The sequence below is a fragment of the Ascaphus truei genome, chromosome 6, assembly GCF_040206685.1.
Source record: "Ascaphus truei isolate aAscTru1 chromosome 6, aAscTru1.hap1, whole genome shotgun sequence".
Classification (NCBI taxonomy): Eukaryota; Metazoa; Chordata; class Amphibia; order Anura; family Ascaphidae; genus Ascaphus; species Ascaphus truei.
This window is the reverse complement of record NC_134488.1, coordinates 65,854,836-65,881,854: the sequence shown is the minus strand read 5'-3', so window position 1 is coordinate 65,881,854 and position 27,019 is coordinate 65,854,836. Positions and strand designations below refer to the sequence as shown.

Below are 27,019 nucleotides of genomic sequence, written 5' to 3'. Positions count from 1 at the left end.
CCCTGACAGTCAGTCCCCCACCCACCCTGGCAGTCAGTCCCCCACCCACCCAGGCAGTCAGTAAGTCACCCAGAGAGTCAGTCAGTCACCCACCCACCTGCCTTCTATGTCCCCTCCGAAACCTGCCCCATCGCCTGTCAATTGAAGCCCCCCACCCCCCTCGGCCGGTTGAAGGCTCCATCCACCCCCCCCCCCCTTGGCCGGTTGAAATTGAAGGCCCCCCCGCGGCCCAGTTGAAGGCTCCCCCCTCCGGGCTGGTTGAAGCCTCCTCCCGCAGGCCGGTTGGAAGCCCCATCGCTGACCGATCGAAGGCATCCACCGCGGACCGGTTGAAGAGAGGTACAGTAATTCATTTTAGTCCCATACCGTACTTTACCCCCCAGGCCCGTACTGAACCCTCTCAGGCCCATGCGTAACCCCCCAGGCACATACTTAATTCCTCACCCCCCCCCCCCCCAGGCCCATACTGAATCCCCCCCAGGCCTTTTGTCACATTGGATGTAGCATTGGGTATCTTTGTCTTTTGTTGAAAATCTTAAAATAAACTGATTGCATTGTAATTTTTTTCCATATTACAACAAGAAGAAAACAGTTAAGTAACAGTTGCCTGCTAACATTTTTTTTCCGATGGTAGGTGTGCTATGGGTTTGGGGGTGGGGGCTGCTCCTTTCATTTGTCAATTTGCCCTGGGCCACATGATTTCTGTTGCTGGCCCTGATCATGTGCCATTGGTTGCACTTTCCTACTGGACAGCCATTTAAATAACTAACTTAATAAAATAACCACTTTATAAACTAGTAATGCTGGTAACTTCACCAGTAAGCATCTCAGGTGGTGGGGAGGTGTGGGGGGAGTGAGTGGGGGGAGTGGGTGGGGGGAGTGAGTGGGGGAGTGGGTGGGGGGAGTGAGTGGGGGAGTGGGTGGGGGGAGTGGGTGGGGGGAGTGGGTGGAGGGGGTGGGGAGAGTGAGTGGGGGGAGTGGGTGGGGGGAGTGAGTGGGGGGAGTGGGTGGGGGGAGTGGGTGGAGGGGGTGGAGGGGGTGGGGGGAGTAAGTGGGGGGAGGGGGTGGGCCCCCATACTGTTTTTTTTTTTTGGTAAAAGATCTGAATTTTATTTTCAGTGACAAATCTGTTACATTATTTCTGAGTATGTATAAAATGACCATTGCACGATGATACTTATTTCATAATGCTCTCAGAAGTTTAAATACATCTCCAAAAGCAGAGCCAGTCCCCATACTGTTTTAAAAAAGTAGGTTATATAGCTGGGGCTGCTGCTTTAAATTTTAAATGTTTAGTACCCATACGGGTGCAAATAATAAGAACCAACCCCCCACTTTTGGGTGAAAATGCATAACGGATTTAAAGATTCACAATGAATATATTCATAGAAATGAAAACACAGTATGTGTTTTTGCCCCCAGACAAATAATATTACATTCTATTAATATAATGAATTTGATTCTTTAATTCAATGTGTTGTAGTATTGTTGATTCTACCACAAGAATCTACAATGCCTTGCAGAGTAATCTATTATATGCAGATTTTGGAGAAAGGGGTTAATCAGTTTTAGGTATAACAAGTGCTTCAAAATCCTCCTGCTGGTTCTTTGCTTTATTGTGTGTTTTATAGCCTGTTGGATATTTTGCTTTATTGTATTGAACGGCTGGATATGGAATAAAATGAGCCGGTGACCTAAATCCCAGCTGGTCAGGCTGTTCACAGCCCTCCCCATCCCTCCACAATGTCCTAATAAATTAGTTCTGCTCCCGAGTTTTGGGGACAGGCGCGGGTCGGAGATAATATCTCCGGCTGTGTTTTTTTCCTGTAACTAAAAGCTCCCCACGAAGTTATGAAACCAGCATGTCAAGAAGTTTATGAAAAGAGTGGCACTGAGACGGGGATGATGAGTGTATCTATGTTTATCTTTATTTATAGAGCGCCCACAGCTGTACTCAGCACTTTACAAAAGACACAGTACAGTACAGGGAATTATACTACAATAAGTGCAACATGGAAAATCAGACAATAGGAAAGGAAATCCCCGGAGAGCTTACAATCTAAGCATTTCAGATACTGCTTCTGTAATATAATATACACTAAGGTAATGTTAGGTTAATGTACCTGGTGCATCTCTGGGTAAAAAAAACAACACCAAAATGTCTTAAGTAGAAACTATAATATTTCTTTATAGTGTTTTCCTTTGATACATATGGTGCATTACCCCCTCCCCAGAACTACACCGGATTAGCACTAAATAAATGTTAATGCATGACCCTCTAAGCCTGGGGTCTTGTTTAACCTTGGGGATAATCATTATATTTGAACCCTGTTTGCTGCCTGAAGATTAAATCCCTTTGTGCTGCAGAGAAGCAATATGATACTACCGATGTATATAGTATAGTTCAAATGAGATCCTGGCAAAAAGTGTTTACAATCTAATGTATGGTGCTTGAGACACAGGGAGGTTAAACGAAAGGTTAAAGGTCGCTGTTGGCAAACCCAAGTTTACTAAACAATGCTAAACCCTAATGCTCATTCAAATTAACAGGCCTTAATGGATTCTAAGCCGTAGCACTGTTTAATAAATGGGCAGGTGTTTTCCCAGTTGAAATTCCCAGTCATGTCACTAGGCTATGTCTTTTCCCATGTACAGTATATTGAAATCTCTCACCTAACACCTGTTTTGTTGTCTGAAATTGGTAGATGTATAGTGCCATTTCAAATCCAGATCCCAAAACTACAGTCATCTGGTGACAGATGTTTAAACCATACTAATTTTTCCAAGAGTGCACATGTGGAAGGAAGGCTGCACCAGTTCCTATGATGCAGTTGCCCACAAACCATAATATAGGCCTGGGTCCCATGGATATGCCTGCTTTCCCCTACTCCCCCCGCCCCCTTGCAAAAATACATCTTGAATAGGCTATGGTTACTGTAACTGTGTACTTTCAGTAGATGTAATTCCCTTCCCCTGCACAATACTTAGACTATGAGTGTGTGTGGGAAGCTAGCACTGCTGCATTCACCTGTTGTGTACATAATGAATAGGCTTTGTCAGAATACAGTACCGCATGTGGGAGAACCTCACATTATCTGTGTCTGGTCTTTGCATATTCCTGATATACAAACATTTCTTATGTTCTGTCCAGTCCCTGTTTAGGGAAAGAGAGAGAAGGATACAACGTGACAGGTTATCTTTCACTGTTACTTGCTCTGGATTCTGCTGCTTTCTTAGTTTTATGGGTGCAGTCACCATGACTCATGATAAAAACAATACATTAAAAAAAATATATATACTAAACACAGCTTTTCTCATTGTGTTAGTCAAACAGCTCAATTTTTCTGTCAGCATTTATGTATAAATATGTTAAGGTATGTTATCAAACTTTTAGACTGGATGTTTTGGTATTAAATTAATATCAAGGGTAATTTGCTATATGTCTCTTAACTCCTTTACCGCAAGTGTTGTTTAGCTTGTGATAAAAAATAAGATGAAGAGCAGTTGTATAGAGCAAAATAAAGAGTTAGGGATGAGTTAGAACACGGGGGTGCAAACTTTTTTCCCTGCGCCCACCCCCACCCCCACTTAATAATAATAATAGCATGTTCTTGTATAGCACTGCTAGTTTTACATAGCACTTTACAGAGCCATTTTGCAGGCACAGTCCCTGCCCCGTGGAGCTTACAATCTATGTTTTTGGTGCCTGAGGGACAGGGAGATAAAGTGACTTGCCCAAGGTCACAAGGAGCTGACACTGGGAATTGAACCAGGTTCCCCTGCTCCGAACTCAGTGCCAGTCAGTGTCTTTACTCACTGAGCCACTCCTTCTCCACTTACCTCGGCTCCGGCGTCGGCTCCGGCGTCATGACATCACATTGCCAAAGCAACGTGACGTCACATGACCTCGCGGCGTGTGGAGCCAAGGTAAGTAAAGGTTTACAGTGATCCTGCAGCTCCCTCAGCACTTAATTTAAGTGCCTTCGGGAAGCGTGCGGGTGCTCTGTAAACCGCGCACCCCCCCGCAGGCAGTCTTGCGCCCCCCCTGGATGTCGCGCCCCCCAGTTTGCGCACCGCTGAGTTAGGCGGAGCAGTTGTGTGGAGCAATGGAAGGAATAGAGGGAACTTGTATGAAATGATTATAGGGAGCAATATGAGGTTTTATTGGAAGCAATTATATGGAGCAGTAGGAGGAGTTATATATACCTGTTACTATGAGATATATCAATTTCAGTGTGTCTTGATAATTTAAAGACACAGTAGATTCCAGAGTAGTAATTTCCTTTGTAATACGAATGACTACAAAGATCAAACATTTATGTGAAATTAAGATACATATATACAGTTATTTTTAGGTTGTAATATGCTGCAACATCACTTTTGTACACATTTGTAGCAGTTTCATATGTAACAAAAATCAATTTGTACATGTAGCATACAAATATATGGTGTGCTGGTAAATTACACCTCTGCTTTCACAGCACGTATCAGTGAGCAGCTCTCCTTCCCATTTACAGATTAATATTTTCAATATATCCATCACTTTTCAGTATGTCATAAGCATTATTTATAATGTTTTAATTAATAAGTGCATCACCAGCACACACAATAAAAAGGACTAAAGAACTGTTTTAGAAAGACAAATTGCGAAAAACAAACCAATGTGACATTTCTGGCGCAAGTAATCTTGTTAACCAAACAGAAGCTAATTAATCCATCCAATAAATAAAAAAAACCCCAAAGAAAACAAAATGTTCTCATTATTTCACAGCCGCCGTCACCAACAGTAACATTAATTTCCAGCTCCTTTTCCAAAGCGATCCACCAGCTTTCTATATAGAAAAAAAAAACTACCTGCCATCAATTCTGAAAAAATGCTAAAAGTAATGGCATAAAAAGCAGTTTCCATTAAATAATAAAATGCTTTTGAGTGCATTTCATACTCATGTTATGTGCAGGATGGATAGAAGTGGAAACTGCAACCTTCCATTAATCCAAACAAATAATTCTATGAATAACCTTGTTGTTTTTCTGTCGTTCTTAAAAGGTAAAAATATCACACATTATAAAGCAACCACTCACATTGCATATTATTGCCATTATTTTGTTTAAATAAATCAAATAAGATTGGATTAGGAAATGTGGCTCTCACTGGTTCTTGAAGGTAGATTAAAGCAGGGGTGTGCGCAAGATTTTTTTGGAGTGGCGCGGCGGTTGCAGAGGCCCTGCGCTCTTCCCCAAGGCATTTCAATTAAATGCCGGGGGACCACGCGAGGCCTCTGCAACTTCACTTACCGTGATTTAATCGGCTTCGGTGAGGTGTCACCATGGCAACGCTGCATCAAATAACGCCGCTGGGTGACGTCACATGACCCCACAGTGTCATTTAACGCTTTAGGCCAGGTAAGGGGGGGGGGCGCGAGCAGGGGGGGGGGGCCGTCAGCGGTGCGCAAGGCAAAAAGTTTGCATATTCCTGGCTTAAAGGAACAGTTTATACTCAAATCTCAGTAGAATGTAACTTAAACCTTTCAGAGCAATGCATTGAAGGCAACTCAGAGTGAAAGGGTTAAATACTTTGGAGAAATGCTTAAATGTTACTGTTTAACTATCGCAACATTTTCAGTCCTTGGTTAATATAGAAACATACTATTTTATGTATATGTATCTCACACTCACAATATCACAGACCAAAGTGCACCCAAAGAGCTAACAATCTAATTTGTAGCAACCTGAGCACATTCTGTCAAATGACCCCTCAACTGGCACTGAGGATCATAATACAGTAGTTTCCCACTACAGAGACAGAGTCAGTATCATCAGGATACAAGGTCTCTGGTTACTTACCTTCTCTCTGCACCCCACTGATTTCAGCACACAACCTGTGGGGAAATTGCTTTGTTTTTTTAATAATCAAGAAGCCAGTAATACAGTTCAAGATAACAAGCGTCTAAACATAGGCTAATTACCATGTCTCTCTTGTTCCTTTTATTACTTCTCCTCACTCGGATGGAGACCATTTAAGCAGATGTTATTTGCTGGTGAATTGTGACCTTCTGTGAGGAGGTAAAACTTACAGATACCTACTGTACACATCGTATTAAACTTGCTACAGTACCTGATGCAGCGCACACAGGTTTATCTCCAAACCACATCCTTTGACCAAGACAGCAGGTATAACCAATCACATTAAAGTCACTGTAAAGTGGGGCATTCCTATCTTGGCCCAATGTGAACTAGTGACAGTGGCACTTTTAATAAGTTAAGACCCATACTTAGTCAACAGGGCTTTCCCAAGACACTTTACCTCCCGGAAGACACCTTATGGCCCATTCACTTGAATATGCAATAGCACGCTTAGGAAACATGAGTCTAAATGTAGATTAATAGGGCCTAAATGGACTTGTATACATATGTTAATTATATATTTTAAACATTAACAGTTTCCATGGTAACCAAATGCTTAGATTTTTTTTAAACCATATTTTTCATCTCTCGTGATACGACTGTTTGTTGATCCTACAGGTAAATTGTGAATTGTCTTAGCTTCTGTTTTGTTCTTTGCAAAGTAATTGATGTTGTCATTAGCAAAACTTATTAAAGTGTGTGACAATTTATCTAACATGCATGAATTTCATATGATCTGGTGAAAAGAAAAGCATATTATTTTTATGCAAATTAGAGCAATTTTCACTTTCAGGATGACTGAATCTTTCTAAGGAAACCAACTACATTTTGTGAGTTACATGAGGCTGTCCCTTTAAAAAAACAAACAAAAAAAACCATGCATAAATATTGGGGTGTGAAGTTTTTGCAACAGATAGGAAAATGCAAAGATTAGGTGGGCCACATAGGTATTTCCTGCTGTCAAAATCTATGATCCTATGCAGCCATGTTTACTAAGCAGTGCTACCCCATAAGACACCTTTCAGCATTGCCAAGTAAATATAGTCCCTTACAGCCCATTGGATTGAATAGTCTAGCATAAGTCCTCTGATCAAAGGTTGACCGCCCTGATTGTTTACAGTAGGGCAGAAGAACAAAGGGCCTGAGTGGTCCGTAAGTGTCATAGTTCACACTTGCAGGGAAGGGAGACTCTATTTCAAAAAGACTCCACTAGCCAGTTAGGCGCCTTAAGGTTAAGGTATAGGATTTAAAATTGTATTTAACCAGGCTCAGCCTATGCCTACTGTCTGTGTGATTTTCAAGATTGCTGCATGAACTGCTAGTCAAGATTTCTGACTTTTTCATCATTCCAACTTTAAGTAAGTGTCTATATTTTGCCTGTTATTTGTATATCTTGTGTGTTCACCTTTTTCAAGGAATAAATTATATTTTATCATATCTCAGCCGTGTTCAGTTCAACCCAGGTATTTTGGTGTATATTATATCTTGTCATAAGTTACCGTGACATATGTCTTCTGTGACTTTGTCCCCTTTGTCTCTTGTGACTCTCTGCCCCCTCTGTCTCCCGTGACTGATTGTCCTGTTTTTGGGGTGCCTCAGCAACTGAGTACTGTGATTAGGGGTGCCTCGAGAGAAAAAGGGTCGAAAACCACATGTGCAAACTCTCTATTGTTATTTTATGTGTTTATTGATGAGATAAGAACCAGTTAGTCTGCCCATTCTCCTACTTGTTGCAAACCGCCAGACCTCATTAGAGCATTTGGTTTCTTTCATATTTAGGACAGCCTTATGTCTATTCAAACATTTTTGAATCCTCTTATTTTATAAGACTACTACCCCTGTGGAGTTATGTACAGTATTGTGCCTGTGCATCCTTTGTATGTTACACAGAAAATTAGTGTTGTGCTAGGATTATGTAATGTGCAGTGTGAAACAGAGAAAGCAATTACGGGAAAATGTCTACTTCTTGCAAAGCTGCTAAAATCCTTATCTTTATTTTTTGGGGAAGGGTTGGAGTACACTGGAACTTCCTCAGCGTGATTGACAATTGTCATGCTGTGGTCTGTTCTGCAAATTTGGCAATTGTATTGACACAGCAGTTTCCAGAATCTGTCCACAGCAGAGAGTCCTTGTGCATAAAACACGTCAGGAACCTGTGTGCACAGCAAATGACCCCGCTCTGGAGTAGATAAAGGATCTCCAAGATGTGATACTGCTAGGGCAAGAAGCTGACTGTTCTGGACTGCACTGGTGTATTCCTTGTACATGATAATAAGGACCCATGCTGATATGTATATGTATGTATGTGTGTGTATATATACAAATCACCCAAAAATCTACTCGCCGAACAAAAAAATCTACTCGCCACCTAGCCCCGCCCTAAGCCCCGCCACTAGTCCCGCCCCCAGGCCCGCTTTAATTTTTTTTTTAATAAATTCCTACTAAGAACAACATTTGTTTTTGACATAAGTTTATTTATTGTATTACATTAATCTACAATTAGTCCTGGTTAAGTGTGTGTGTGTGACAGGGTGAGAGAGGGTGACAGGGTGAGACAGAGGGTTACAGGGTGAGACAGGGTGAGATAGAGGGTGACAGGGTGAGACAGAGGGTGACAGGGATAGAGAAAGGGTGACAGGGTTAGACAGAGGGTAACAGGGATAGACAGAGGGTGACAGGGATAGAGAGAGGGTGACAGGGATAGAGAGAGGGTGACAGGGATAGAGAGAGGGTGACAGGGATAGAGAGAGGGTGACAGGGATAGAGAGAGGGTGAAAGGGATAGAGAGAGGGTGACAGGAATAGACAGAGGGTGACAGGGTGAGATAGAGGGTGACAGGGAGACACGGTGGATGACACTCTCACTTACACACACACACTATCCCACTTATACACACTTATTGACGCTCATTTCGTTTTTTTTTCTGGCCTAAAAATTGCCAGTTTTGCTCTTATTGCCAGCTTATCGGAGCTTACTGGATAGCAGTAGGTTTTTTGGTGACAAGCTGGCGTTAAGGGGCTTATCGCTGCTTATAGCATGAGGCTCTAAATTGTAACATAGACTGATCATTTGTGTAATGTGTAAAAAGAACCTGATTTTCAAGACTTATGAACTTTGTTGGTGATATATTTGATGTAACCACATTATTTGATGTAATACAAAGTGGCCAAAAAATATATTAATAATTCAGCTATAAATAAAGGTATGTATGTATATATATATATAGCTAGGTCCAGAGCAGATAAAATGCATTTTTTTTCTTGAACATGGAGTCTTCTGTCTGTGTATATAGATTCTCTCATAAATAAAGTATAGTATCATACAGAAACTGGTAATGAAAAAGGGAGAAAATACAACTAAATCTATGAGATATAAGACAGATCGTAATCTCGTTCAAAGTTCATCCTTAAGCGTAAACCGGTCTCTAAATTAGCTGCCAGGAACTAGAGGATGGAACAGTGTGAAATTGTTCCTGATATAAAAGATGAATTACTGTCCCATACAGAGTTCACTTTATCTCGTTGTATGCTAGATGCAGAGTTATAGAACCTGCAATAAAAAAGATAATTTTCCCCTCCTGCCCGTTTTATTTTTCCTGTGCTTTCTGCTCCCTTTTTATGTTGTCATGCTGAGAACTGCACACTTCTCAAAATGAAAAACTTCCTATGTTCCAATAATTGACATATTTTGTGTGTCTTGTTTACATTGAGATTTTAAACAACAATTACACAAGAAGAGGAGCCTTTGAAGCTCATTAATCTTAGAACTGGGTAGAAGGTTGGACTTGCGTGCTGTTTCTTGCATAAGGGAGGATTAATTAAATAAGCCCCTTAGGCCTCGTACCCAGTGTGTGCTACGGCGTGCGCAGCGGAACAAGATCCGCCCCTATATGGTGCCGGGCCCAGTAGCTGCCTGAACGCGCATGGCGAGATCGCAATGTGCGGCCAAATTTTGTAAAGACAGGATTTTTGTCTTTTCTAGTGGTGACGGAGCGCTGGCCACATCACGGCTGTGGTTCAGCCAATGAGGGTGAACCAGCCGCGTGACATCATGGCCGTGCCCCTGACACCCCCCCACACCCCCGTCGCGATCTCCTGCAGCTCAATCACAGACTGCAAATTGAGGCTTTTACACGTGCACGTGCCGCCAGGCGAGCATGCAGCAGCTGACACTGGGGCCGTAGCCTTATTGTGTGCCAAGAGAGATGTATTTGGTGTGGGTAATACATGGATAACATAATCTGCAGTTAACTGTTAGGCCTCGATTATAGTGCATGCGACGGCGTGAACAAAATACAGTAGCTCTATCGGGCTGGCCATAGTGTGCGCGACCGTGCGGCAGTATTTTGAGCCAACAAATAAATTTGTATTTTCGGACGACGGCTGCGTCATGTGAGTGGTTCAGCCAATGAGGGTGAACCAGTCTGGTGACATCACCACGGCCATGCCTCTCCATCAGAGTGCAGGGATCGGTCAGGCGACTTCTATACTATAAACGAAGCCTTAGTGTATATCAGCAGGGCAATGTTTAGTGTGGTTGGTGTATCAATAACAGATGGTACCCCTACTTAGTATCATCCTACGTGACCACTGGTTAAAGAATGCATCTTTCAAAGAAGGAGCAGGAGGACTATGGGAGATTGTAGGATTCTCAATTCGGTCACTTAGTGCATGTATTCATGGCTGCCACAATTCAATGATGTGCTAGATTGTAAACTTTTTAGCATAGGGCCACCCTGCCAATTCTGTTTGAATGTTTTCCCCACACCCTTTCCCTGTATTGTGATTTTATACCAAAGTTCTGGCATTATTTATATTCCATGCTGTACAAATGTTAAGTTCACTATCAGCACTGTGTGTTTTCTGGAGTTTGTAGAAGCAGGGCTTCCCCTCTGCACATTGACAGTGAGCGGTGTCCTCTGGTGCCAGGGCCTGAGGTAGCTTTGTGCCAGCAGAACATATGCTGCTGGAAATTAGGAAGTGCAAATGAGTAACCTTTCTTATTCACCAGATGTGCTGGACTTTCAGAGCCTGGATACAGGGCAATGGTTTCATGAGGTTGTTCAAACAGCTATAATGCCGCTCAGACAAGAGAGCCACAGGTAGGGAATGATAGGGCAGGTGCTTTTCTCTATGTTTATGATTTTTATTTCCAGCCTGTAAATTTTAGTGCATTTGGCTGGATTTGGAGTGTGGCATATTAAAACCACTTATCTGAGGCAAATAAATGGAGCGCGGGAAGCCAAAAGATCCATATAACCGCTCCCTATAACGCCTCCTTTTGCTCCATATAACCGCTTCCCATAACTTATCCTATTGCCGCAAAGCACTGCCCTGATATTAACTTTGCAGGGGTCATTTAAAGATGATATTGCAGGGCTGTTTTGCTCTAGAATGCAAAATGCACCCAAAAGGAAGAGGAGCAGCAGTGCTGCCTATTGGAACCCATGTCACTGACAGCTGCTTAGAGATGCAAGTAGAGTTAGCTACTGTACATGAAGAACTGGAAGATAATCAGTGTCAAAAATAATCAGTGTCATTATAAAGTGCGGCACACGCGTGTTTTCAGACAGCATAAGAATATGTTAAACAAAAATCAGAAAAACGTCACACCCATAGATCTAAATTCAAATAATAAAATGTATTTTAAAAATACCTGGTAATAGGGGTGGCATGTTTAGCCATTACATTACTGTGAATCTTGGTGCTCTGCTAGACCTTTTCCATTTGTTATATAATTAAGAGGTTGTTTTAAAAATAGTATTCTTTTTAAACTGTTTGGTGTGTCATTTTAAAAAAATTTTTTAACGTGATTAAAGCTCTGTATAACGGCTCCTTATAACTCCTTCTATTCCTCCATATAACCGCTCCCTATAACGCCTCCTATTCCTCCATATAACCGCTCCCTATAACGCCTCCTATTGCTCCATATAACCGCTCCCTATAACGCCTCCTATTGCTCCATATAACCGCTCCCTATAACGCCTCCTATTGCTCCATATAACCGCTCCCTATAACGCCTCCTATTGCTCCATATAACCGCTCCCTATAACGCCTCCTATTGCTCCATATAACCACCCCCCATAACTCCTATTACTCCATATTATCATTCTCTACAACTGCTTCTATTGCCTCATATATCCACTCCCTATAGTTCGTCCCATCGCTCTATATAACCTCTATAACTTCCTCCCTATAACTTCTAGTGCCTCATATATCCCCCCTCTCTACAATGCGAACTTTTGCTCTATATACCAGCTCCATAAAACTGCCCCTAATGCTCCAACTGCTCCCTATTGCCCTCCCTTTCACTTCCTGTACATGATCCTACCCCTATACAGGATTTAGTCCTGTTGAGTGTGTTGGGTCTTTACATGGCTAATTGAACCCATTCTGGCACTGACGATACTGAGATGCCCTGGTGAATAAGCATCACAGACTCACTGAGATAGAAGTAATTAAAACAAAGACACAAAGTAGATTTGTCTCACCAAGGGAGAATGAAACAAACAGTGTGGTCACAGCAGCCTGGGAGAGGTTAAAAGACTTCACCAAAGCTATGTGCTATGTTTGATGTGGTAAAGGAGGAATAAATGACATTCCTAAAAGATCATTATTTTAAGATCTATATGGTTGCAACCGTGAACAGCTTCCCTATAACTTGTCTTAGGCTGTGTCCTCGGTGCCGCTGACCGCGCTCATGCTTGAGAGCAGTGACGTCACTAACTCTCCAAGCATGAGCACTCGCCTGTCCGGCGTATTTTTTTTATATGCGAGCGGGGGGAGGGGGGGGGGGGGCGTGGCCAAGCAGTGACTAGCGCTGATTGGTTGAGGAGGTCATGTGACCCTTCAGCGTGCCTGAAACACAAATTAATCTGTCTCAGCAAGCGTACGGGCGCACACGTGCTGCATGAGCGTGGACAGACAGATTTGAATGCGTTGTGCTGACCGCGCTAAGTGCCAAGCGTGGTCAGCGGCACCGTGGTTTCAGCCTTATAGCCCCATATAACTGCTCCCTGTAACCCCTCCTATTGCCCCATGTAACCGCTCCCTATAACTCCTATTACTCAATATAACCTCTCCCTATAACTCTTCCTATTGCTCCATATAATTACTTCCCCGAGGTTAATGCGTTTCCTCAAAGCTATTTATATGCGAAACAAATGGCCGTTGTATATTTCATTAGCATAGGCTTAATGTCACGTTATTGTAGCATAACATTGTGCCCAAAACGTAACATTCCCAGACCCTGAAATAGCTGTTTAACTAAAGTTGTAAAAAAAAAAAAGACAATGAAAGGGAAATAATGCTGGAAATAACTCTGTTAGTTAACTCATGCTTAACGATGGCATTAAACCCATCCAGACCCTGTAAAAGCCCTGTTATTGGATGAGATTAACGCCAACTTTACGTATGACTTAACTAACGCAATGTCCCTGTGCGAACTTTAACACACTTTTGTGGATATGCACGGTTATTGTAATGCCTCATTTGCATATTATTTGCATGTAATTATTAACTGCCGTTATAGTTACCGTAATACTGTTTATGGGAGTTAACATGACTTACCGCTACGTTATTGGCCTTTGAAGGTATGTGGCTAAGCTTCACATGACATTAAGTTAGGTTAATGTTACTTAACGTGACTTAAAAGTGCTTTGTGGATCTGGGCCTACTGTATAATTCCTTCTATTGCTCCATATAACCGCTCCCTATAACTCGTTTTGCTCCATATAACTGCTCCATATAACTGCTCCATATAGCTCCTCCTATTGCTCCATATAACCGCTCCCTATAACTCCTATTGCTCCATATAACTGCTCCATATAACTCCTCCTATTGCTCCATATAAGTGTCCCCTATAACTTATTTTATTACTCCATATAACTACTCCCTATAACTCCTTATTGCTCCATTAATCGTGCTCTACAGCTCTTTCTGTTGCTCTATATCAGTGGTTCCAAACCTTTTTTATATTGTGCACCCCCTCCTTAAAAATATTTGTTCCGTGCACCCCGAATTAATAAATCTTATATCCTACTCTATTGCTAATAAAACTGTGTGACCGATCCTGACAGTATAGTGTCCTGAGCTTGTGGGGGGAACACACAGTTAATAAGGCCTCAAGCTGCACCTCAGTGTGTGCAGACAGCATGGGTGGTATAGCTGTCAATCACAGCAGGTGATTCCAGTCACGCCTCACAATGTCTTGCTGCTGTGAATGCAAAGCATTGTGGGGAGCGATTTTGGAAGCTCCTGCTGTAATTGATCGCTATACAACCCACCAGGGATACCACCTTCTACTGAAGGCCAACTCGGTTGAAAAATTTTTTTCTTACTTGGTGCGGCGTGCTGCGGCGGCATCTCCCGGCATCCTGCTGCAATTCCCCCTCCAACTGCAGTGACGCTACGTGACGTCACGATACTATGCTGCGTCACATAGCGTCATGACGTCACGTAGCGTCTGGTTTCCATGGCAAGGCGACGTCATTTGAGGCTGCGCAGCCATGTTCACTGCAGTTGGAGGGGGAATTGCAGCAGGATGCCGGGAGACTGCAGGTCTCTCAACCAGTGACGTGTTTACAGTAGGAAAGAGGAGCGATGCTCTGCAGTCAGTGAATGAGTTTTCGGTTCTATTTGTATGTCAGGAACAGCTTTCAGGAGATGGGCACAGTTTATCCTGAGAATTATGTGACAGCTTTGAACTTCTCTGAGTGTCAGGGAAAAGGAGGAAGGGGGAGCGTTATATTAATTTATTAGATCTCTCCCAGGCAACGTGCAACAGTGGAGGAGAAGCCCCAGCAGGCTATAAATATTTATAACACACATGAAAATTTTAAAGCACTGCGGTAATAATGTTGTGTAAGAAAACACTGACTGCCTTTGTGGCCTGCATGGATGTGTAGTGACCACTCCCAAAGGACATAGAGTTCGGAGAGGGGCATTATCACAGCTATACCCATTGCTAACTGTACTTGTACCACTTTTTACACACCAGCACTGAAGAGGTTATGATGATGATACTGGTTTTCACCGACTTCCAACTATTTTATGTTTGTTATTAATATTTTGCTCATAATAGAAATGTAGCATTACATTAAACTGGAACTACATTATAATATCAATAGTATCAATTGGCTGCATATAAAATGTTACATTACAATGTAAAAATTAACATATTCGAATAAATATGGGAATAAATATTTGTGCAACAATAAATGACACTGTTACAATAAATAAAAAGTGTTTTTTTTTAAAGAAGTGTAATAAATACATCTCCAGTGGCCTGTAATGATATGGTCTATACGAAATTGCCTAGGTTTTTTTTATACTCATAATAACCACCATGGAGCACACAGAGAGATTCACTACATCAGTATGCAAACATTTGCAGAGCAAAGTCAGTGCAGAGGAGAAACATGAGATAAAGGAGCAGAGAAAGCGAGAATGGAATTCCTGCACCTTCTGTTGCATGTTTCCCCTAGTGAATGAGTACAAAGTATCTGTCAGAGATGTGGGGATGCATTTTAAGCTGTTGCCTGGCCCCAGTGGACTTCTGCACAATCCTAAAGCCTGTTACTTATTTAATATTGTGTGTATAATTTTGCATTCCATACGTGATACATTTGACACAAGTTTCTTAGTGGGAAAAGGTTAACGTAACTCAGCAGCATAAACGTAACAAAAAGGGGGAAAATGACCTACAAAAAGGAAAACAGGGAAGTCGCACTCGTGCTCTCGGGTGATACGGATCAAATGGTGAAAGCCCCTTGCAGCTGGATGCGTGGAAATACTCCCAAGAATCTCCTATGTGAGATCGCCCAAAGGCAACCTCACCAAACAAAGAAACGAAGGAAAGGTTTTGTTTTGTGGTTTTGTTTTTGTCTTATAATTGATTTATTACTCAGTTATTTGCTTTGACTCTGCAGTTTTTTATTTGTGATGTTATCCTATTTTGTTGTGCCAGTGGCCTCTGCCATCTGACACATTAAGTTCAATTGTTGTTGAGTTATTATTATTATTTAATAACACATTATATTCTTTTTATTAAATATTTGTTATACATTTTACTTTTGTTCTGTTTGAGCTTCATTTATTGAATGACTATAAGACCGTGGGATTAGGTCCCTTTGGGCTTTCTGATCCTATGCATATTGTTGTCTCATATTAATGCACACTGTTGCTTCACAATATTGACCTACAAAAAGGTAAAAATGAATATATGGCAAATCCTCCATGTAGCTACGTCATGTCCATTTGGGCACGTTTTCCAGGGGAAATCGTGTTCTACGCTCCATATGCTATGTGACACATAGAGTGGTGGAACTCCTCTTCTGTTTCCGGATTAAGTAACGACGTGAGCATTTGACCGCTCGGAGGATCAGTCAAGTGATCATGAGGGGCCATGGCATGGGTTAAAGCAGCAATCCACCTTTATTTTACGGGTTTGGAACCAGGCGATCCTCCAGATCTGAACCATACCATTTTCAGCTCCAGGAATCCCCCATGGTCCTGAGATACTTACTGGATAAAGTTACCGGTATTATTTCCTGGTTTTTAAAGGGTCTTTTATAAATGGCCAACCAATAGGCCACAAACGATGATGTTGCAGCTTCCTATTGACTCAAGATTTGGCAGTCATTTTTGCCCTGGGGAGATTTAAACCCAGTAACTTTACTTGTAAGTATCTCCAGAATTAGGAGTTCCCTGGAGCTGAAAATAGTGATGTTTGGCTCAGGTGAACCCCCAATTTCCACCCTGTTAAAAAATGGGGGCTAAAAACAAAAATCTAAATCAACTCAAGAAAACGTATTTCATTACACTCTCTGTGTAGTATAAACCACAAATTAGATGAGTTATGCTGGGTGAAAAAGGTGATGAAAATCCCTCCACCGTAGAGCATATAGCAAATAAAAATATCACTTGTGAGCACCGTCACATGTCTAAGGCTACGCTTATAGTGCCGGCGACTGCGACAGTCAGGCTACGGTTGCTGGAAAAATCAAATAGAGATGACTTCCAGCGATCGTGACCAATCCGTCGCTCCGTCACATCGCGCTTACTATAAGCGCACGCAATGGCGGCAATGGATTTGTTTTGCTGCGATGTCGCTATCGCCGTCACCGGCACTATAAGCGCAGCCTTAGACATGTCTGCAATCTGCTTTTTGCCATTATCACCTAGCATACAGAGCTTTCACTGCAGCAATGGATTCTGGGAAATGACATGCAAATGAGCACACAGACACTGCCCCCTTGGGAGGCCTACCCACTCTCCCAGGGGCACATCCCATACCCACACCCCAACAAACCTAACACCCCCTACTAGACTAATGGCCAGTAGCCATATTAGTCAAATATGGCTAATTGGGCTATTAGCCATTCCAAATACAAAACAAATCTGTATACAATTTTTTTTCATAACAATTATATAAAAAATACATTTAAAACAAAGTTATCCAAATTGGGCTCATAGGGCTCTTGGAAATTCAAAAGCAAAAAAATACACAATAAAAAAATACACATGAAAATTTTAGTTTAAAAGAATCACATAAAAAACTTTACACTGTAAATTCATTGATTGTCACTGTGGCTACCTTGGCTCTCTCAATGGGGTCCAAGATTGCCACAATGGCAATCAGTGTTGATCTGTAAGGCTGAGTCCCCGCTGGCGCTGAGCTCGCTGAGCGGGCGGCGCTTGGTGCGGTTACTTGCATATATATATATATATATATATATATATGTATATATGTATATATGTATATATATATATATATATATATATATATATATATATATATATATGCAGAAGATTGACCTACTGTAGGCGCAAATAAGACAGGGAAGAGAAACACAAAAAGGAATCATAGGGCAGTATATCTGGTTATAATCAGACTATATAAAGGTAAGGGATGCGCTTACACAGGTAAGTTGATTCAAAGCATTTTGTCCTCTATGGGACTCACGAACACAGCTACTGCAGCTCTTCTCCTTGGCCTCTGGATCTTCCTAGTATTCGTCCACGGGACCTCAGCAGCGGCTGCAGCCTTCACGGATGGCCTTTGGAATTCACTTGTCTCTATGGATGGATCTCACAAGGGGGGGGGTGGGAAGGGAATACAAGGAGGAACAAATATGTGTAAAACCTTTTTAATCTAAAAATAAACTCACAGTAAAAACAGGTAATCAACTCACATTCTGTGAGTGAATTTCGGGCATAGAGAGTGATTTAGCGAGTCTCTCACACTCGTGTACAGAGGCGCCGATTACCAGTCCTCTTCGCGTTCACGATCACTTCCGTATCACGTGATATGACGCGGTTTGACGCGGCTCGGCTCTCGCGGGAATTGGTATCTGTCAGTGCAGGGAATCACCGCCGTAGCTCCTTGAGAATGTCTCTCTGCTTGGTGCCTCGGCGTCTCTCTTTCTGCTCCAAAAACGCTGGCCCTACGCGTTTCTCCACTTGGGCTTCGTCAGCAGCCCCTGACGAAGCCCAAGTGAAGAAACGCGTAGGGCCAGCGTTTTTGGAGCTCCAGGATTGTACAATTAGCTGCCTCTAATTGTCCTCACATGGTGAACTATGGGGTATATATGTTCTCTGGGTGTCATTGTCTGGTAGCACCCCCCTGAGGAAGGTCCTGCCTAGGACCGAAACGTTGGGTTTATAGTGTGCTGTTTTGTAACTGCTAATACATGTCTTTTTGCTTTATCTGAGTGTTGCTGCTTTTGTGCCTTTTCTTATGGGAAGACAGGGTTTCTATATTGATTTCTATGGAGCATGCACCTTGACTTTACATTTGTTGCTTGGAGTGCTGGCTGCTGCTTTTTGTTGTTATATATATATATATATATATATATATATGCAAGTTCCGGCTCACGCGATGCGCGCGCATGCGCAGGCACACACGCTCGGCGCTTTTGTAAATACATTTTTTATACTTTCCCCCTTGCTCAAATAGCTCGCAATTGCTTCCCCTCCCCCCCGCGCGCGTGTCCGCAAGTTGCAGGACACCCGGCGCTCATGCTCTAAGCATGAGCGCGCTCAGCGACAGCAGGGACTCAGCCTAATACAAATTAAATTACTTACCGCAGCCGGGATGAATGCCGTCCTCATCTTCATGACTGAAACAACCCAGAACCAATCCAACAAAGGGCAGATGCCCAAACATAAAAAATAAAATCCAAAAGCTAAAAAGAAACCCTATCCAAAACCCTAAAAATAAATTCAATGCCTGATGGCTACCAACTCCCCCAAAACCATAAAAATCAATCCAAAGCCTCATAGAAAAAAAACCCCACCCAAAATCGTAAACAATAAATCCAAACATCTATGGCAAATAAAATAAAAAGTTAAAAATAAATCCAAACCTGATGGCCTATTTGTAATCCAGTGCCACCCTGGAACTACGACATTGGATCCTCAATTTGACACGAAGCCCTCGATCCTTGATTGATTGAAGACTTCTTTAGTAAACCATGGCTTAAGACATGAAGATGAGGATGGCCTTCATTACAGCTGGGGTAAGTAATCCAATTTGTAGTACAGGTCAACATTGATTGCCAATGTGGCTTTCCAGGCCTCAATTGAGAAGGCCTAGTTAGCCATAGTGACAATCAATGGATTTATGGTTTCAAGGGTGTTTTTATTATGTGATTTTTTAACTACATTTTTAATTGTTTTTTTTTACTATGTCTTTGTTTTGCTTTTCAATGGCCAAAAGCCCTATTAGCCATATTTAGATAATAAGGCGATTGTCCCTTAGTCTATGTGGAGGGGGGGGGGGGGGCGGGGAGGTAGGTTTGTTGGGAGGAGGTGTGGGGGTAAGGTTGGTGGGTGACGGAGATTGTGGCCCCCGGGGAAGGTGGTTAAACCTCCCTGGGGTGTGGTAGTAGGGTTTAACCCTTGTTTGCCTTAGCAGCTAGTTAAGCATTGCATAGCTCTGTAAAAATAAATATTACAGAAGCCTACGATAGAAATATTATTAATGCGATCGCAGTTCAATTATAAACCCGTTATTAACAGTCGCATTAATTCCCACATTACAACTATGAATAAAAATATCGCACCCGGTAAATTATTAACACAATGTTGATGACTTCCGTTATAAAATTGCGGTAATAAGACGCAAGTACTTTTTTTTTTGACAGGGGTGATATTAACTCAGTTTTAACGGAGCTTGATGTTTCCGGCCATTGTATCTGCAAGCAGAAAAAGGTTGTTGTTTGAAGTCTGTATTTAATGCATTGTAGGCCCCTCCAGCATAACCACACAATAAAGAAGCCTCTTCTCTTCAAAGCAACTAATGAGTAAATTGCCTGCACTGCAAACTGTTTAATGATTCATCACGCAATCAATACAATACACTTGAAAATACATTAAAATACCTGCAACACTGACACATAAACATTGAATTTGTAATGAAATAGTATGTGGTGTGTACAATAAGTAGTGGGTAGAATCGCGCTAGTCATGTTTTGTCATTAATTGCTCTGTATTATTCCTCTTATTGCTCCATATACCTCTCCATATAACTTCTTCTATCGCTCCATATAACCGCCCCCTATAACTTCTTCTATCGCTCCATATAACCGCCCCCTATAACTTCTATCGCTCCATATAACCGCCCCCTATAACTTCTTCTATCGCTCCATATAACCGCCCCCTATAACTTCTTCTATTGATCCATATCATCTCGTCCTATTCTCCATGTAACTGCTCTCTAAAACTCCTGCTTTTGCTCTACAGTATATAACTTTTTCCTACAACCCCTCTTATTACTCCATATAATCCTTCCCTATAACTCTCATTACACCATATAACCACTCACCGGAATCTATCAGAGAACATGCGTTTTGATTAACGGTTGCTGGTAACAGTACTTAGTACTGTGGAAGCCAAATCTCACACATAGCATTTCAGGTCTCACCATCTCTGAAAGGGTTAAGAGGCACGTCATTGAACAATTGACTAGTAGCAACATTACTATTGATTTGTGAACTTCTATTTATTCCCAGCGATGCCAATTTTGCAGTTTCTGCGCGTTCAAGACACATGATCAAATGAATCTCCCGCTGGTTTCTGTTTGAGCCTAATACTTAGGTTCACTTACAGGACTATTGACTCTTCATTATAATGAGATACTTAGATGTCGGGGCCTGATGTTGCTGCCCTTACAGACGTATGTTCTTGTACACTTTTCTTTTACATTTACAAACCCACCTTAATGCACCAACCCTACCCAGAATTTTTATTTTGTATCTATCTGAAATTTGTTACTTTACTGGTTCCAAAAATATTATTATTTTTATTAAAAAATAAAATAAAATCCAGGATGACTCCCTGTGGCTGATTTAGAGCTGGCTAACCTTTTAGCTGTAGGACAAAATCGTTGAGTGGGTACAAATAGTAGTTTCAACGTTTAGCACCTTGTAAAAATAAGAAATCAATTTGGAGTTGTTTGGAAGCAAACTGTTCTTTTCATGGGGGTCAATGAAATTATGACTCAACGTGCAAAGTGTAAACACATCTATGCCTAATTTATTTAACTTCGTTAAACATGGGTGTATGCCCGTTAAATAATATCTTATTAAATCAAGAACAGTTGTTAATTATACTTTAATGCAAGATTGCATTAGACCAGCGTTTCCCAAACTTTTTTTTCCGTGACCCGGTTATTTTTGAACTTCTCCTTCGTGACCCACTAAAATTTTTATCGCCTAGAGGTAAAATAAAACCGTTATGAATGTCCATACAGATTTCATATATTTTCCCAATCCCCTCTATTCTCTCTCTCCCTCCCCCCCCACCCTCTCTCTGACCTGCACAGACGCACACAGTCACTGACCTACAGACACTCACACAGATAGACCAAACACACACAGCCACTGCTGGCCTGCACAGACACACACAGCCACTGATACACACACACACACACACACACACACACACACACACACACACACACACACACACACACACACACACACACACACACACACACACACACACACACACACACACACACACACACACACACATACACACACTCTCTCCCCCATACACACATACACACACACACACACACACACAGATCCATACACACACAGATCCATGCACATACACACACACACACACACACACACACACACACACACACACACACACACACACACACACACACACACACACACACACAAAGATACTTACACACACTCTCTCCCCCATACACACACAAAGATACATACACACAAAGATACATACACACAAAGATACATACACACAATCTCTCCCCCATACACACACACAGATACATACATACACACACAGATACATACATACACACACAGATACATAAATACACAGACAGATACATACATACACACACAGATACACACATACACACACAGATACACACATACACACACAGATACACACATACACACACAGATACACACATACACACAGATACACACATACACACAGATACACACACACACACACACACACACACACACACACACACACACACACACACACACACACACACACACACACACAGATACACACACACAGATATACACACACACAGATACACACACCCACTCTCTCCCCCATACACACACACAGCCACTGATACACAAACACTCCCCTATATATACACACGCACCCACTGATGCACGCACCCACTGATGCACGCACCCACTGATGCACACACCCACTGATGCACACACCCACTGATGCACACACACACACACACACACACACACAATTTATTACAGAGGCAGCGACGGATGTGAGTGACTGGAGAGGGGGGGGCGGGGGAGAGAGGAAAGGCCCGCGATCCGATCAGGCGGCTCCACGCCTCCCTCTGCCCGCCAGCGACCGCGCAGCCACCACTGCGCCTATCTCCCGCACCAAGGGGACTGAGGGGAAGGGAGCACCAGTAACGGAGGCGCAGGTGCGCCCCCGCACCACTTCCTACCTCCTATCATGCCGGGCATCGTGTCCTGTGGGGGGGCGGAGCATGTCATGGGCGGCAACATCATGATGCGGGGCTGCAGTAGGAGCCCGAGTCAGCGAATCACCGTTGACACCCCAGCGATAGCAGCCTGCAACACTTCAGCACTGTCCCGCACCTCACCTCGGGCCGCCGCAAGGAGGGAGGGGGGGGCGCCGTGCGGCCAGCCTCGCTGCGACCCGGCAATTTTGCTTCCGTGACCCGGTGCCGGGTCGCGACCCACCATTTGGGAAACGCTGCATTAGACTATAATTAACGGCTGTTCTCAATTTAGTAATGCATTTTTGCGTGCCCCATGAAATAGCTACCCCGTCCTGGGGTCTGGTAGTCCAGGGGCATAAGATTCAGCTCGTTTTCTAGGGTGAGATTGCGTTCTGTGCTACTGTTAGAGGACTCGTCTGTTGTCATCATCAGTGACGCCACAATCACGTGATCCCGATGGGTGCTGCGGCTACTCCAGCATTGACTGGTAGGGCCGCTGATAAGGGGGGTCAGCTGGTACTGCAGTGCCTAGCCCTGTGGGTTTAGGGGCCTGGTCCCCTTTCTGCACAGCATTTATCTGCAGGGGACCTCTGGAGCTGCAAGAAGCTCACAGAGAGATGAATCCCTTCTGCAGAGCATGAAGTGGGCAGTGCATGGAGGAGAGCAGTGCAGGGCTGGAGTATGCAGCTGAGAAAGGTGAGATGGAAAGGCCAGAACAGGGCGAGAAAGACACACATGAAAGGGGAAAACTAGAAATGCAGAGTAAGAGACAAAAAGAAATAAAGAATATAGAGAGAAAAAAATACATAAGAGAGAAAAGAAAGAGACATGGGAGAGGGAATAGAAAGACATGCTGGGGGAGGAGGAGAGAGAAATAAATGTGGGGGGTGAGAAAGACATGCTGGGGGGAGAAGAGAGACATTCTGGGGGAAGAAGGAGGGAGAAATTGAGAAATGGGAACGAAAAAAATCACTGGGGAAATGAGTGAAATACATGAGAGGAGGGGACAAAGAGACAAGAGGAATAGATGGAATGACAAAAAGGGTGTGAGAGAAACACTAGGGAGAAAAGGAGAGAGAAAAGCATGAAGGGAGGGAAGACATCATGACATAAGGCAAAGTTAACCATGGTATAATTTATTTGAGATGTTTTACCAGGAAATAATACATTGACAGTTGCCTCTCATTTTCAAGTATTTCCTGGGCACAGAGTAATGGTGACAAAACATTAAATGAACAGAGGTTATACTTTCAATTTACAGACATTTTATGGACAGTTAGAGAGAATATGATTATGGGCGTATGAAACAGTTACTGACAAGATTACAATGAGAGACAGCTGAAGTCTTGAAATTACTTACAGTATACTTAAGGCGGTTGTGAGAGTCTCCGGTAGATTGTTCCAGTTGTGAGGTGCACGGTAAGAGGAGCGACCGGATTCATTGTTGAAACTTGGGACTATGCACAGTCTTTTGGAGTCAGATCTCAGGTGATAAGTGCTGCATGTAGTAAGGGAGAGGAGTTTGTTCAGATAGGCGGGGAGCATGCCCAGAAAGTATAGTATTTGAAGGCAAGACAGGAAAATTTTACTTTGCGCCTGGACTCAAGGGATAGCCAATCTAGTTCTTGGAGCATTTTGCAGTGATGTGTGTTGTAGTTACATTGTAGTACAAAGTGGAAAATTGAGTTGTAGAGGGTGTCTAGTTTGCTAAAATGAATTGGGGGTGCTGTACCACATATTATGTCCCTATAATGTATAATTGGCATTAGCATCTGCTGTGCAATACACTTTCTGACCAGATGGCTTAGAGAGGATTTATTCCTATAAAGTACACCTAATTTGGCATAGGTTTTAGATATCAGAGTATCAATGTGCAACCCGATTGTTAAGTGGTAGTCAAGCCAAATTCCCAGATTTGTATGTATGTATGTATGTATGTCTTTATTTATATAGCGCCATTAATGTACATAGCTGATGACCTCCATGCTGCCAAAGACAGAGGTCATTACACTCTGCGCATATTACTCGATCTCTCCGCAGCATTTGACACCGTGGACCACCCTCTTCTCCTTCACATTCTCCATACTCTTGGTATTCGGAACAAAGCTCTATCCTGGATCTCCTCTTACCTCTCCCATCGTACTTTCAGTGTCTCTTTTGCTAACACCACTTCCTCCTCTATTGATCTCTCTGTGGGGGTACCCCAGGGCTCTGTCCTGGGACCTCTTCTCTTTTCTCTGTACACACTCTCTCTAGGTGACCTAATAACATCTCTTGGGTTTAAATATCACCTCTATGCTGACAACACACAAATTTACTTTTCAACACCCGACCTTACACCTGCTGTACAAACCAAAGTTTCTGAATGTCTCTCTGCTATATCATCCTGGATGCACCTCTGTCCCCTTAAACTCAACATGGCAAAAACAGAACTCCTCATACTTCCTCCCAAATCTGGCCCTACTGCATCCTTCCACATTATTGTTGGAAGTACGATCATTCACCCAGTAGCCCAAGCATGCTGCTTAGGGGTCACACTGGACTCCTCTCTCACATTCTCCTCTCACATTCAAAACGTTTCTAAGACCTGTTGCTTTTTCCTCCGCAATTTCACTAAGATACGCCCGTTCTTCTGTTGCTCGACTGCTAAAACTCTGACTCAGGCCCTCATTCTCTACCGTCTTGATTACTGTAACTTCCTGCTGTCCGGCCTTCCTGCCTCTCACCTGTCTCCCTTACAATCTATCCTAAATGCTGCTGCCAGAATCACTCTACTCTTTCCTAGATCTGTCTCAGCATCTCCCCTCATGAAATACCTCTCCTGGCTTCCGATCAAATCCCGCATCTCACACTCGATTCTCCTTCTCACTTTTAAAGCTTTACACTCTTCTGCCCCGCCTTACATCTCAGCCCTAATTTCTCGTTATACACCATCCTGACTCTTGCGTTCTTCTCAAAGATGTCTTCTTTCTACCCCCTTTGTATCTAAAGCACTCTCCCGCCTTAAACCTTTTTCACTGAATGCCCTGCACCTCTGGAATGCCCTTCCCCTCAATACCTGACTAGCACCCACTCTATCCACCTTTAAGACCCACCTTAAGACACACCTGCTTAAACAAGCATATGAATTGCACTGTGGATAATACTGGACACATGATATAAAGCTTAGCCCCCTGCAGACGCACTTACCAGAACCCCCTCCTACTGTCTCTGTACGTTCTCCCTACCTACCAATTAGACTGTAAGCTCCTTGGAGCAGGAACTCCTCTTCCTTAATGTTACTTTTATGTCTGAAGCACTTATTCCCATGATCTGTTATTTATATTATCTGTTATTTATTTGTAGCCCCCTCCACCACGAATGCTAGCTCAAGGATTTGAAATTCCACGGAGTCGTTCATTTTCTGAATCTTGCCATTGTGTTCTTAATCCGTCCATAGCCGAGCTACAAAGCCTCACTGCGCCTGCCTGTAATCCTTTTTGAGATGGGAGCTAGCTGCTTACTGCGCATGAGTCACCCAACCCCCACTTCTCCACAGAGTCGTTAATTTACTGAATCTTGCCATTGTGTTCTTAATCCGTCCATAGCCGAGCTACAAAGCCTCACTGCGCCCGCGTGTAATCCTTTTTGAGATGGGAGCTAGCTCCTTACTGCGCATGAGTCACCCAACCCCCCCTCTCCACAGAGTCGTTAATTTTCTGAATATTGCCATTGTGTTCTTAATCCATCCATAGCCGAGCTACAAAGCCTAACTGCGCCTGCGTGTAATTCTCTTTGAGATGGGAATTTTGAGGCTTTGTTTATGGCAACGCTTTGGAAAATCCCTTCTCGAATTTGATTTGCACAGAGCATCACCTCTCTATGCGCCTGTGTGTAATCCTCTTTCGGATGGGAGTTAGTTGATTCCTGCTCATGCGCCTGTAACTTCAGCCACCACTGCTTGCTTGAGTGCTCTCCAAATTTTTTTTTTAATTATGATTTTTTAACTGTTATTTTATCCACAAGCCTGCAAAAACAATCTTGATATTACGATATTCAATCTGTGCATTTGCCTGCACATGGTTGATTTGTGTGCTTTTTATGTACTGTATTTGGGGGTGTAGGGATCAAATTACAG

General features: G+C 42.8%; 1 protein-coding gene and 1 long non-coding RNA gene across 8 annotated transcripts in view; one reads left to right on the top strand and one right to left on the bottom strand.

The window, feature by feature from the left end:
* LOC142497187 (uncharacterized) overlaps positions 1–24,398 on the bottom strand; it is a 113,723-nt gene extending 89,325 nt beyond the window's left edge. Inside the window, exon 1 of the long non-coding RNA XR_012802197.1 lies at positions 24,263–24,398. This is a non-coding gene — a long non-coding RNA (uncharacterized LOC142497187). The remainder of the gene's footprint in view (positions 1–24,262) is intronic.
* The window catches only part of ADGRB2 (adhesion G protein-coupled receptor B2), a 205,935-nt gene that overhangs the window by 12,698 nt on the left and 166,218 nt on the right, over positions 1–27,019 (top strand). The window lies entirely within an intron of this gene.